This window comes from Magnolia sinica, chromosome 8, assembly GCF_029962835.1.
Source record: "Magnolia sinica isolate HGM2019 chromosome 8, MsV1, whole genome shotgun sequence".
NCBI classification, from domain to species: domain Eukaryota; kingdom Viridiplantae; phylum Streptophyta; class Magnoliopsida; order Magnoliales; family Magnoliaceae; genus Magnolia; species Magnolia sinica.
In genome coordinates, this window is record NC_080580.1 from 86,337,063 (window position 1) to 86,346,562 (window position 9,500).

At 40.8% G+C, this 9,500-nt stretch overlaps 1 non-coding gene across 1 annotated transcript; it reads right to left on the reverse strand.

The window, feature by feature from the left end:
* Positions 1 to 6,634: 6,634 nt before the first annotated feature.
* LOC131254507 (small nucleolar RNA R71) lies at positions 6,635 to 6,741 on the reverse strand. The gene has a single exon (XR_009175619.1). It is a non-coding gene; the product is annotated as a small nucleolar RNA R71 (small nucleolar RNA).
* Between the last annotated feature and the right edge of the window lie 2,759 nt (positions 6,742 to 9,500).

Below are 9,500 nucleotides of genomic sequence, written 5' to 3' on the forward strand. Positions count from 1 at the left end.
GAGGACGAGTTCCCTTACTTCTAGTTAATGAGCGGGACCTCGTCGGATCAGTAGATGGGTCATTGGATCGCCGAGGGCTCGGCTTTATTCTTTTTGGACATGCCATTCTTCTTGTAATTTTGTTAGGCGTCACCTTGTGTGCCGTTTATATTCTATTGGACATGAATGTATAGGTATAGTTGATTTTCTTCATTTTAGTAGACTAGTGTGGTTTTGCTTCATCTTTCAGAAAATTCCGGCTGCGTATTTAGACCGGATTAATCGCATATTAATGAAAACCGGTTATAAGTGACCACGGGACGGGAGTCAAGCGTATGCACGACCCACGATTTTCAGGGCGTTACACGGTCGACTGCTTGGACAAGGATGGAGAGAGAGAGAGAGAGAGAGAGAGAGAGAGAGAGAGAGAGAGAGAGAGATTGGGTCGACTAGGGCGAAAAAAGGAAAGAGGATTTGAACGGGAGGGATGGAGGGAGGGACAGTCAGGTCGGCTAAGGTGAAAAAAAGGAAAGAAAATTTAGGATGATTGCATATATATAATTTTAAATGTATATAAGTCTAGTCGAGTCAAGTTAAATCGTACCAAGTCAATTTCGAGTTGTGTTGAGTCGAGCTTGGGAATTTTTTTCGGACTAAAAAAAAAAGAGGCTCGACTCGGCCCAAACCCAGCTTTCAATACAAGCCGAATCAAGTTGGCCAAGCCAAGTCGAGCGAGTTAACCGAGTTAGCTCGGTTCGTGTCCAACTCTAACTCTACTAGAGTATGACACTTAGAAGAGAATGTGTTGGGACATCAGCCGCTAGATTTGAGTCCTTCTAGTAAAATCATTTATACCATGAGTCTAGTTGTGAGTCAAAAGATAAAGTATTTTGACCTTTTAATTATTTAAATGGTACTATGGCATTTTAAATTCAATGGCAAAAATTTCAAATGATCAACCCCATCCAAGGGAAAGTGGATTGGATATTACCGCCTTGTCTCTAGCTAGGAATGGATAGGAGCTTTGATGGGCCACTGTGATGTATGGGTTTTATCTACATCGTCCATCCATTTTCTCATATCATATTAGGCTACAAGCCTAAAGACGAGGCAGATCCAATAATCAAGTGGGCCACATAGTGAGGATTAAACACCAATAATTGAAATTTTTTTAGGGATTATGGAAGTTTTGGATCAAGTTGATCTTCATGTTTTCTCTTCATCTAGGTCTATGTGACCTTCTAAATAGGTTGGATGGCAAGGTAGGCCTCAGGCAGGTTTTAATGATGAGTGTCATTATCACAGCTGCTTTATTTCATGTGATCCACTTGAGCTTGTATCTGCTTCATTTTTTGGATTGTACCCTAAAATGTCATGTGGTCTGCTTGAGTATTGGATTTGCCTCATTTTTTGTATTGTATCCTAAAATGTCAGAATGGATGGATGGGTTGGATAAAACCTCATTTTGAACAAAAATAAGGTATGTGGATTCTTTATATCAACATTTTAAAATGACAAAAATTCAACAATTAGTTGTTATTTTGCTTATCTACTTTTGCCTTCCATTTCTTAAACCTGACGAAGACCTCAAACATGAAGTAGACCCAAACATTCATCGAGTAATCGTCTATAAAGGTCACAAAGTATCATGCCACTCTCTTAGACGGTACTGTCATAGGCCTCCAGACATCAGAATGAATATATTTGAGCACCCCATTGTTAGTATGTGTAGTAGTCTCGAACCTCAGCCTGCATTCCTTGCATATGATAAAATGCTCATAGAAATTCACCTTGCATGCCTTAACTCACTTTAACAGTTTCTGTTTGTAGAGTTCCATCATGCCCCTCTCGCTTATATGCCCTAATTGCATATGCCACAGATTTCTATCATCTGTGCCGAATCCTACGTGTTAGGTGGTAGCGGCCTCACCCATAACCATGCTCCCTACCAACTTGTATAGATTTCCAACCTTGTGTCTTTATATCAATACCATTGCACCTCTGGTGACCTTGATTACACTATCAGATCCAGTGAATGTGCAACCATTCGTATCTAAGACCCCCCAAGGATATTAAGTTTTTCTTTAGTGCCGGGACATGCTTGGCATCACCTAGAGTTCGAATGACTTCGTCAAACATCCTTACCTTAATGGTTCCTATTTTGATGGCCTTGCATACTTCATTATTCTCAATTAGAACACTTTCACCATTATAAGAATAGGAATCAACCCAAGTCCTATCTGGGCATATGTGATACGAACATCCTGAATTTAGTATCCAAGTATCTGAGAGACGACTCGTACCTGAAGAGATCAAGAAGAGGTCTCCTTCTGAGTTCTCTTCTACTACACTCGTTGACTCACCTGTGTTCTATTTTCCTTTGCTTTGCAGGCCATCCTTCCATTTATGGCAATCTATCTTGAAGTGTCCCTTTATGTCACAATACAAGTATCCTTCGTCTGTCTTCGATTTCGATATGGATTTTTTTTTCCGTTAGATTGAAATTGCTCGACGGATTGCCCGTGTCCCTGACCCCCTTTCGCGACTAACCCTTCCGCCTGAGAGTCCTCATCAACTAACTTCTTCCTCATCTCATTATAAATGAGAGCCGTGGTAATCTCTTTCAGCCTCGCTTTATTATTTCCAGACAGTAGAGTAGTGATGAGATGGTCGTATGATGCGGGAAGCGATGTTTAAAGTAGCACCGCTTTATCTTCTTCCTTGATTGCCTCGCTAAGATTTACTAACTCGCCACACACCTTTATAAATATGTTCATGTACTCCAAGAGATCCGAACATTCCTTCAATTTCAGCAAGAAAAATTGTTATTTGCAAACAAGTTATTTGTTACGGATTTCAACATGTATAGGTCTTGTAGCTTCTTCCACATCTCCAGGGGAGATTCATCATATAGACATTGTACATAACCTCATCCGATAGACACAAATGGATGATACTCATAAATTTCTCCCCGAGATCATTATAGTCATCATCCGACATCTTCTTAGGTTTTGTTTTTAACAATGCTTTACTTAACCCTTGTGAAACTAGAATATCCTTGACTTTTCATTGCTATAAACTGAAATTGTTCTTCCCATCAAATTTTTGTATATCAAAATTTAACCTTGACATCTTCGCTGAATCCCGAACATTCAACCGAACACTCTAATACCACTTTGTTGGATTAAACCTAGGGTTGTTAATGGGTTGGGCTTGGGGTAGGTCTTCACTTGGATTTTGAATAGGGTCGGGCCATCGAGCATGAGCTCGACCCATTGACACCCCTAAGTCAACTGGCTCCTTATCACACCACAATGATGTAAACTTAAGTCATTACAAATCCGGATTTAACGGTTTGAAGTCACCAAGGCAAGCGACGGACCCCAAGAGACCAAGATCGACAGATTTGCATACCAGGGATCCAAGAAAATTGAGAAACTGAAGCTCAAGTGGCCCGAAAGACATCCAGAATGTAAGATCAGAGGGTTCCCACCATCCGTTCAACTCGAAACTTTATACATGGCCAGGGGCCCACAAATTAACCGTACATATCGAATTTCAACCCTCAGATCCCTCCGAAAGTGGCCCAACGGACAGATCAGCCCCTTGAATCGTTATGTGGGGCCCACCTGATATCTGGATATGCTTCAATTTTGGTCTCAACCCCTTAAATCAGGTGAGAAAAGAGATGGACGGGGTGGATTTTTCACATACATCATAGTGGACCCCACGTGTACATGTGGGAGTGCACAGGCGGTGCACTCCCGCAACACACTAGGCTGGCCGCCCCGTCAAAACGGGCGCTGACCTGTCTCTCCGTAAGACAGCCAGCGGATGGACAGCGGCCATCTGATTTTGAGTTGTGGGGCCCATACATCGTTCAAACTGTAGATCTAGACTGTCTATTCTATCCTTTGGACGGCCAAGACCAACATATAGGTGTCCGTTTGCCACCTTGCAAGCAGTTGTGTAAAGATCTCAGTGGAACGGAAGATGGACGGTAAAATGAAAAATTCAGTGGACCGCATTAAAAGCAATCCAAAAGCAGTCATTTCTGACCGAAATTTCGAGAGTAATCCGGTGGACGAAATGGATTTCTCAAAACAAGATCGAAGTGGGCCCCACCGACTTCAACAGCGACCCCATCCTTGTGCAGACTCTGTTTTCCGCGTCCGGGAAAACCGGGACTTCCAGGCCGTTCCACGATCAAGATCATGGTCGGTTCATTGATCTGAACCGTTCAAAGTCTTCCAATGGGGCCGCCTTCCATCACCAAGGAGTCTGAACGGCTCAGATCTCGAACTCAGCTGCTCCATCGTCCCAAGATCGGGCCAAACGCAAGTGAGTTGGTTTCCTTTCGCATGCAGACTCTTCTGCGTAAAAGAGGCCACCGACTCACGCCTCTGGGGACGCACTCCATCCCACTGGCCTAGTTTTTCTTTTGTCTATAAAAGGAAAAAAAGGAAGAGGAGAGAGGGATCGTTTTTGGCTTGGAAGATTGCAAGGGATTGCGAGAGAGAGAAGTTGAGTTCGTCCTTTTTTCTTCTTTTCTTATTATTTTTCTTTTTGGTTTATTCTATTTTTAAGAGAACCAACCATCCATGTCTGGTTGAACCCCTTAGCTAGGGCTAAGGGGTGAAGCTTATAGCGTGATGGGAAGAATTTTATGCCTTTAATTCTTGTTTAAACTGAATGAATTTGGTATTAGGCTGATTGTAAGGGAATGTTTTCAGTTTTTAATGGTCTGTTTTGACTAAAATTACAATAGGTCTGCGATGGCTTTGAGCATGTTTCTTCATTTTTTTTATGTTTATGACGTCAGGAAACCCTGTTGTTCACCATAGTCTCATGGGCATGGTCGGATGGCGGTACCCTTCCTAACCCTCATAACATGTTGATTGGTTGGTAATTAGTTTAATTCTGTTGTTTACTTTATCTCCTGTGCATGGTTTGGTGATAGAATCCATTCTAATTCCTATACCTTTCATCTCTTAAAACTTATATCAGGTAAGTTCAGTTAAGTTCCATGATTCTTGAAGCAGGCGTAAGATCTCCCTGATCTCTACAAGTGGATCCTCTGAATCCCTAGTTTTCTTACCTCTGATTTCTCTTTAGTTTTAGATAATTTATTTCACAATTATTCTTTAAATTCTATTTGATTTAGATTACATCTTTTGCTAGTTCTAGATCTAGTTAGTTCCAGATCACGTACAAGTTTCAGTCCCTGTGGATTCGACCTCGGTCTTACCGAGTTTATTACTACATCACAACCCTATACTTGGGGAGTGAACAAGTTTTTGGCGCCGTTGCCGGGGATTGACGGCTACGTTTTCTGAAATCAACTAGTTTTAGGATTAGTTTAAGATTAGAATTTTTCTCACGTTAAGTTTAGTTTTTCTGATTTCTAGAAACTAATCTGTTTCCTGTTTTGTAGGACCTTGACATTAACTTCTAATTTGGTAATTCTTTTCCAAATCCTTTACTCTTTCTATTTTTAGAATTAGGGTTTGAGTTTTAGAAGTTTTCTAATTCTAGTTCTCTTATAATTATAAAATTTTCTATTTTCTATTTTTTTTTATAGTTTTCCCTTTTTGGAAACTAACCCAACTCTTTTGTTTTGTAGGTTGGTAAATTATTTCTTAATTTCCTCCTTGCCATTTCTAGATTAGGATTCGTTTTTAGCAAGTTTCTAATTCTAAACTCTTTTAGACTCTAACTTTGTTTCTTATTTTATTTTTAGAAATTTTCTACCTGTAGACTTTTTGTTTAAAAACTAACTTTCCTATTTTGTAGGCCTTTAAGATAGAAATTTCTAATTCGGTAAGTTCTTTCTCTACTTTCTATTTTTCAGTTCTCCTTTAGTAATTTACTTTCTAGTTTAGGATCTTCTTCTTTTAGAAACTATTTTATTTCTATCTTTCTTTCTAAAGATTTTCTAATTCTAGACCTTCTCTTTAGAAACTTATTTTTGTTTTATTTTGCAGGTTTTTAACTTAGGGCTCCAATTTGGTAATTTCTTTCCAACTCTCTCTCTTTCTTTCTTTTTTTTCTTTTCCTTTCTTTGGATTTGGTTTCGAATTTGTTTGTGGGCTACGAGTGTTTCATGCCCAAGTGGGCCGTGACAACACTCGACGTCTCTTGATCAAGGAGGATTGGTTGAGGGGTTAACTATCCATCGCAGACTAGACACCACTCGAAATTTCCTAAGTTAATTGAAGTTATGGTGAAGACCAACCTCCTCTATTTCCACCCGGGTGGAGAATACCCAAGATGTGAATGAGGTGCATCAGGTACCCCGCCTCGTACTTTACGAGATTATCTACAATCGGTGGGAGTGAGTACACCCTCATGCATGATCTTTCCCGAAAACACAGGACAAATGGACATCAAGCCAGGAGTTATCCAACTCCTTCCCAAATTCCATGGAGTTGAATCAGAAAATCCATATTTACATTTGAAAGAGTTCGATGAGATTATAGCTACATTATATTTTCCTAATGTATTTGAGGATACAATCAGGCTGAAACTCTTTCCTTTTTCCTTAAAAGAGAAGGCTAAGACGTGGTTACATTCACTGCGTCTTAGATCCATTGGCACATGGAACGACATGCGGAGGGAATTCATAAAAAAGTTCTTCCCACATCATAAAACGATTACCTTCAGAAAAGCAATCATGAACTTTGCCCAAAAGGAAGATGAAACATTCTTCCAATGTTGGGAAAGATTCAAAGATTTGGTCAGTTTATGCCCACAACACGGATTTGAAACGTGGTGCATTACAAATTTCTTTTACGATGGACTGACATCTTCCATGCGCCAAATGATCGAGACAATGTGTAATGGAGAGTTCATTAATAAAGATGTCGACAAGGTATGGGACTACCTCGATAGTCTCGTTGAAAAAACACAATCATGGGACTATTACCCAATGGCGAACACCACGTCTAGGCCGACTCAATTAAAGGAGAAAGGTGGATTATATCTCTTGAAAGAAGAGGATGATCTCAATTATAAAATGCATAATCTCATAAGAAAATTTGAGGCCATGGAAGGAAAGAAGGATAAGGTCAATGAAATTGTTTGCGGCATCTGTGATTGCAACATTCACACAACTGAAAACTGTCCTACAATACCTGCCTTTCGAGGAGTGTTGAATGAACAAGCCAATGCCGTAAATAACTATCAAAGACCTTTTACTGGACCTAACTCGAATACGTACAATCTTGGTTGAAAAAATCATCCAAACTTTAGTTGGAGGAATGGACAAACGGCTACCCCTCAAGGTTTCTTCAATCAAAATCCAAATCAAGTGAAACCTCAAGAGGAACCAGTTCAAAATTCCATACAAGAGCTGGCTCAAGCAACGCGGAGAATTATAGATTTTATGTAAAAGATAGATTCTCGTATGACGATTATAGAAAAGGGGATGCTTCCTGCACAACCTCTCCCCAATCCTAAACCGCAGTACGAGATTAGTGATCCCAGCTCTTCAAATCAGATGGGGCACGCTAAATCCATCACCACTCTTAGGAGTGGAAAGATCATTGATAAAACTCTTCCGGTTAGGCCCGAAAAGCCTCAAGAACCAGAAGAGGACAACAATGATGGATCTAGTGATGCCCCACAAAAATTAGAACCGGAACTTCTAGAGAAGCCAGTTGCTCCGTTCCCCTAACGGTTGGTTTCACCAAAACCTCTCTCTAACTCTCAGGATATCCTGGAGGTGTTGAAACAAGTGAAAGTTAACATTCCTCTACTTGATGTCATGAAACAGATTCCTTCATATGCCAAATTCTTGAAAGACTTATGCACGACCAAAAGACGGCAAAGTATTCAAAAGAAAATCTTCTTGACTGAGAAAGTGAGTGCCATCCTGAAGCAAGACGTGCCGTAGAAATTCAAGGATCCCGGTAGCCCAACCATATCATGTGTAATCGGGAACCATCGAATTGATCACGCACTTCTTAACTTAGGAGCGAGCATCAATCTGATTCCCTACTCGGTATACAAACAGTTAGGTTTGGGTGAATTAAAACCCACCCTAACCACACTACAACTTGCTGATCGCTCTGTTCGTGTACCAAGAGGGATAATTGAGGATGTGTTAGTCCAGGTCGATAGATTTTACTACCCTGTAGATTTTATCATCCTGGACACCGAACCCATCAATAACATGAGCACTCAGATTCCCGTCATTCTTGGTCGCCCATTCCTTGCCACATCAAATGCAATTATCAATTACAGGAATGGTGTCATGACTATGTCTTTTGAAAATTTGACATTGAAGTCAAACATATTTTTCAATAACGGCAGCAACTCAGAGGATGATGACGATTTCCATAACATTAACATGATTGACTCTTTCGTGGAAGATACGACACCTCTAACCTTATCCTCCGACCATCTAGAAACGTGCCTTGTCCACTCCCATGATTTTGATTATGACATGATTAGGGAGACGTGCGCCTTGCTTGATACTGCATCGGTACTTGAAGTTAACCGGTGGAGGCCACAATTTGAAGAATTGCCACAAACCGATGTAGTGCCTCTACCGTCTAACCTCAAGCCGCCGAAGCTTGACCTAAAACCTTTGCCCTCTGATTTGAAATATGCTTATTTAGGTCAAGATGAGACATACCCGGTGGTGATCTCTGCCCACCTGGAGAAAGAACAGGAGAGTATGCTCATATCTACTCTCATTGAGCATAAAGGAGCCCTGGGATGGACGATAGCGGACCTCAAGGGAATCGATCCCTCGATTTGTACTCACCGCATATATCTTGAGGATAATGCAAAAATCGCTCGGCAACCACAACGTAGACTAAATCCAAACATGAAGGAAGTGGTTAAGGCCGAGGTTCTTAAACTATTGGACGTGGGTATCATATACCCTATATTTGATAGTCAATGGGTGAGTCCAACTCAAGTGGTCCCTAAGAAGTCCGGAATCACCATCGTAGCCAATGCTAATAATGAACTCGTGCCAACTAGAGTCACTACTGGTTGGAGAATGTGCATTGACTACAAGAAGTTGAATACCATCACGAGGAAAGACCACTTTCCTTTACCATTCATTGATCAGATCCTGAAAAGGTTAGCTGGTCATTCCTATTACAGTTTCCTTGACGGGTATTCAGGCTACAACCAGATAGAGATAGCCCCTGAAGACCAGGAAAAGACCACATTTACATGTCCCTACGGCACCTTTGCCTACCGAAGGATGCCATTCGGACTATGTAATGCCCCTGCCACCTTTCAGCGATGTATGCTTAGTATCTTTTCTGATATGGTGGGGCAATATCTAGAGGTCTTCATGGACGATTTCTCTGTTTACGGTCCATCTTTCAGCAAGTGCTTGGAAAGTCTTAAATGTGTGCTGAAAAGATGTGAAGAAAAGAACTTGGTACTTAATTGGGAGAAGTGTCATTTCATGGTTCAGAAGGGAATTGTCCTTGGGCATATCATCTCGTCCAAAGGAATCGAGGTAGATAAGGCAAAAATTGACCTTATCTTTAACCTAC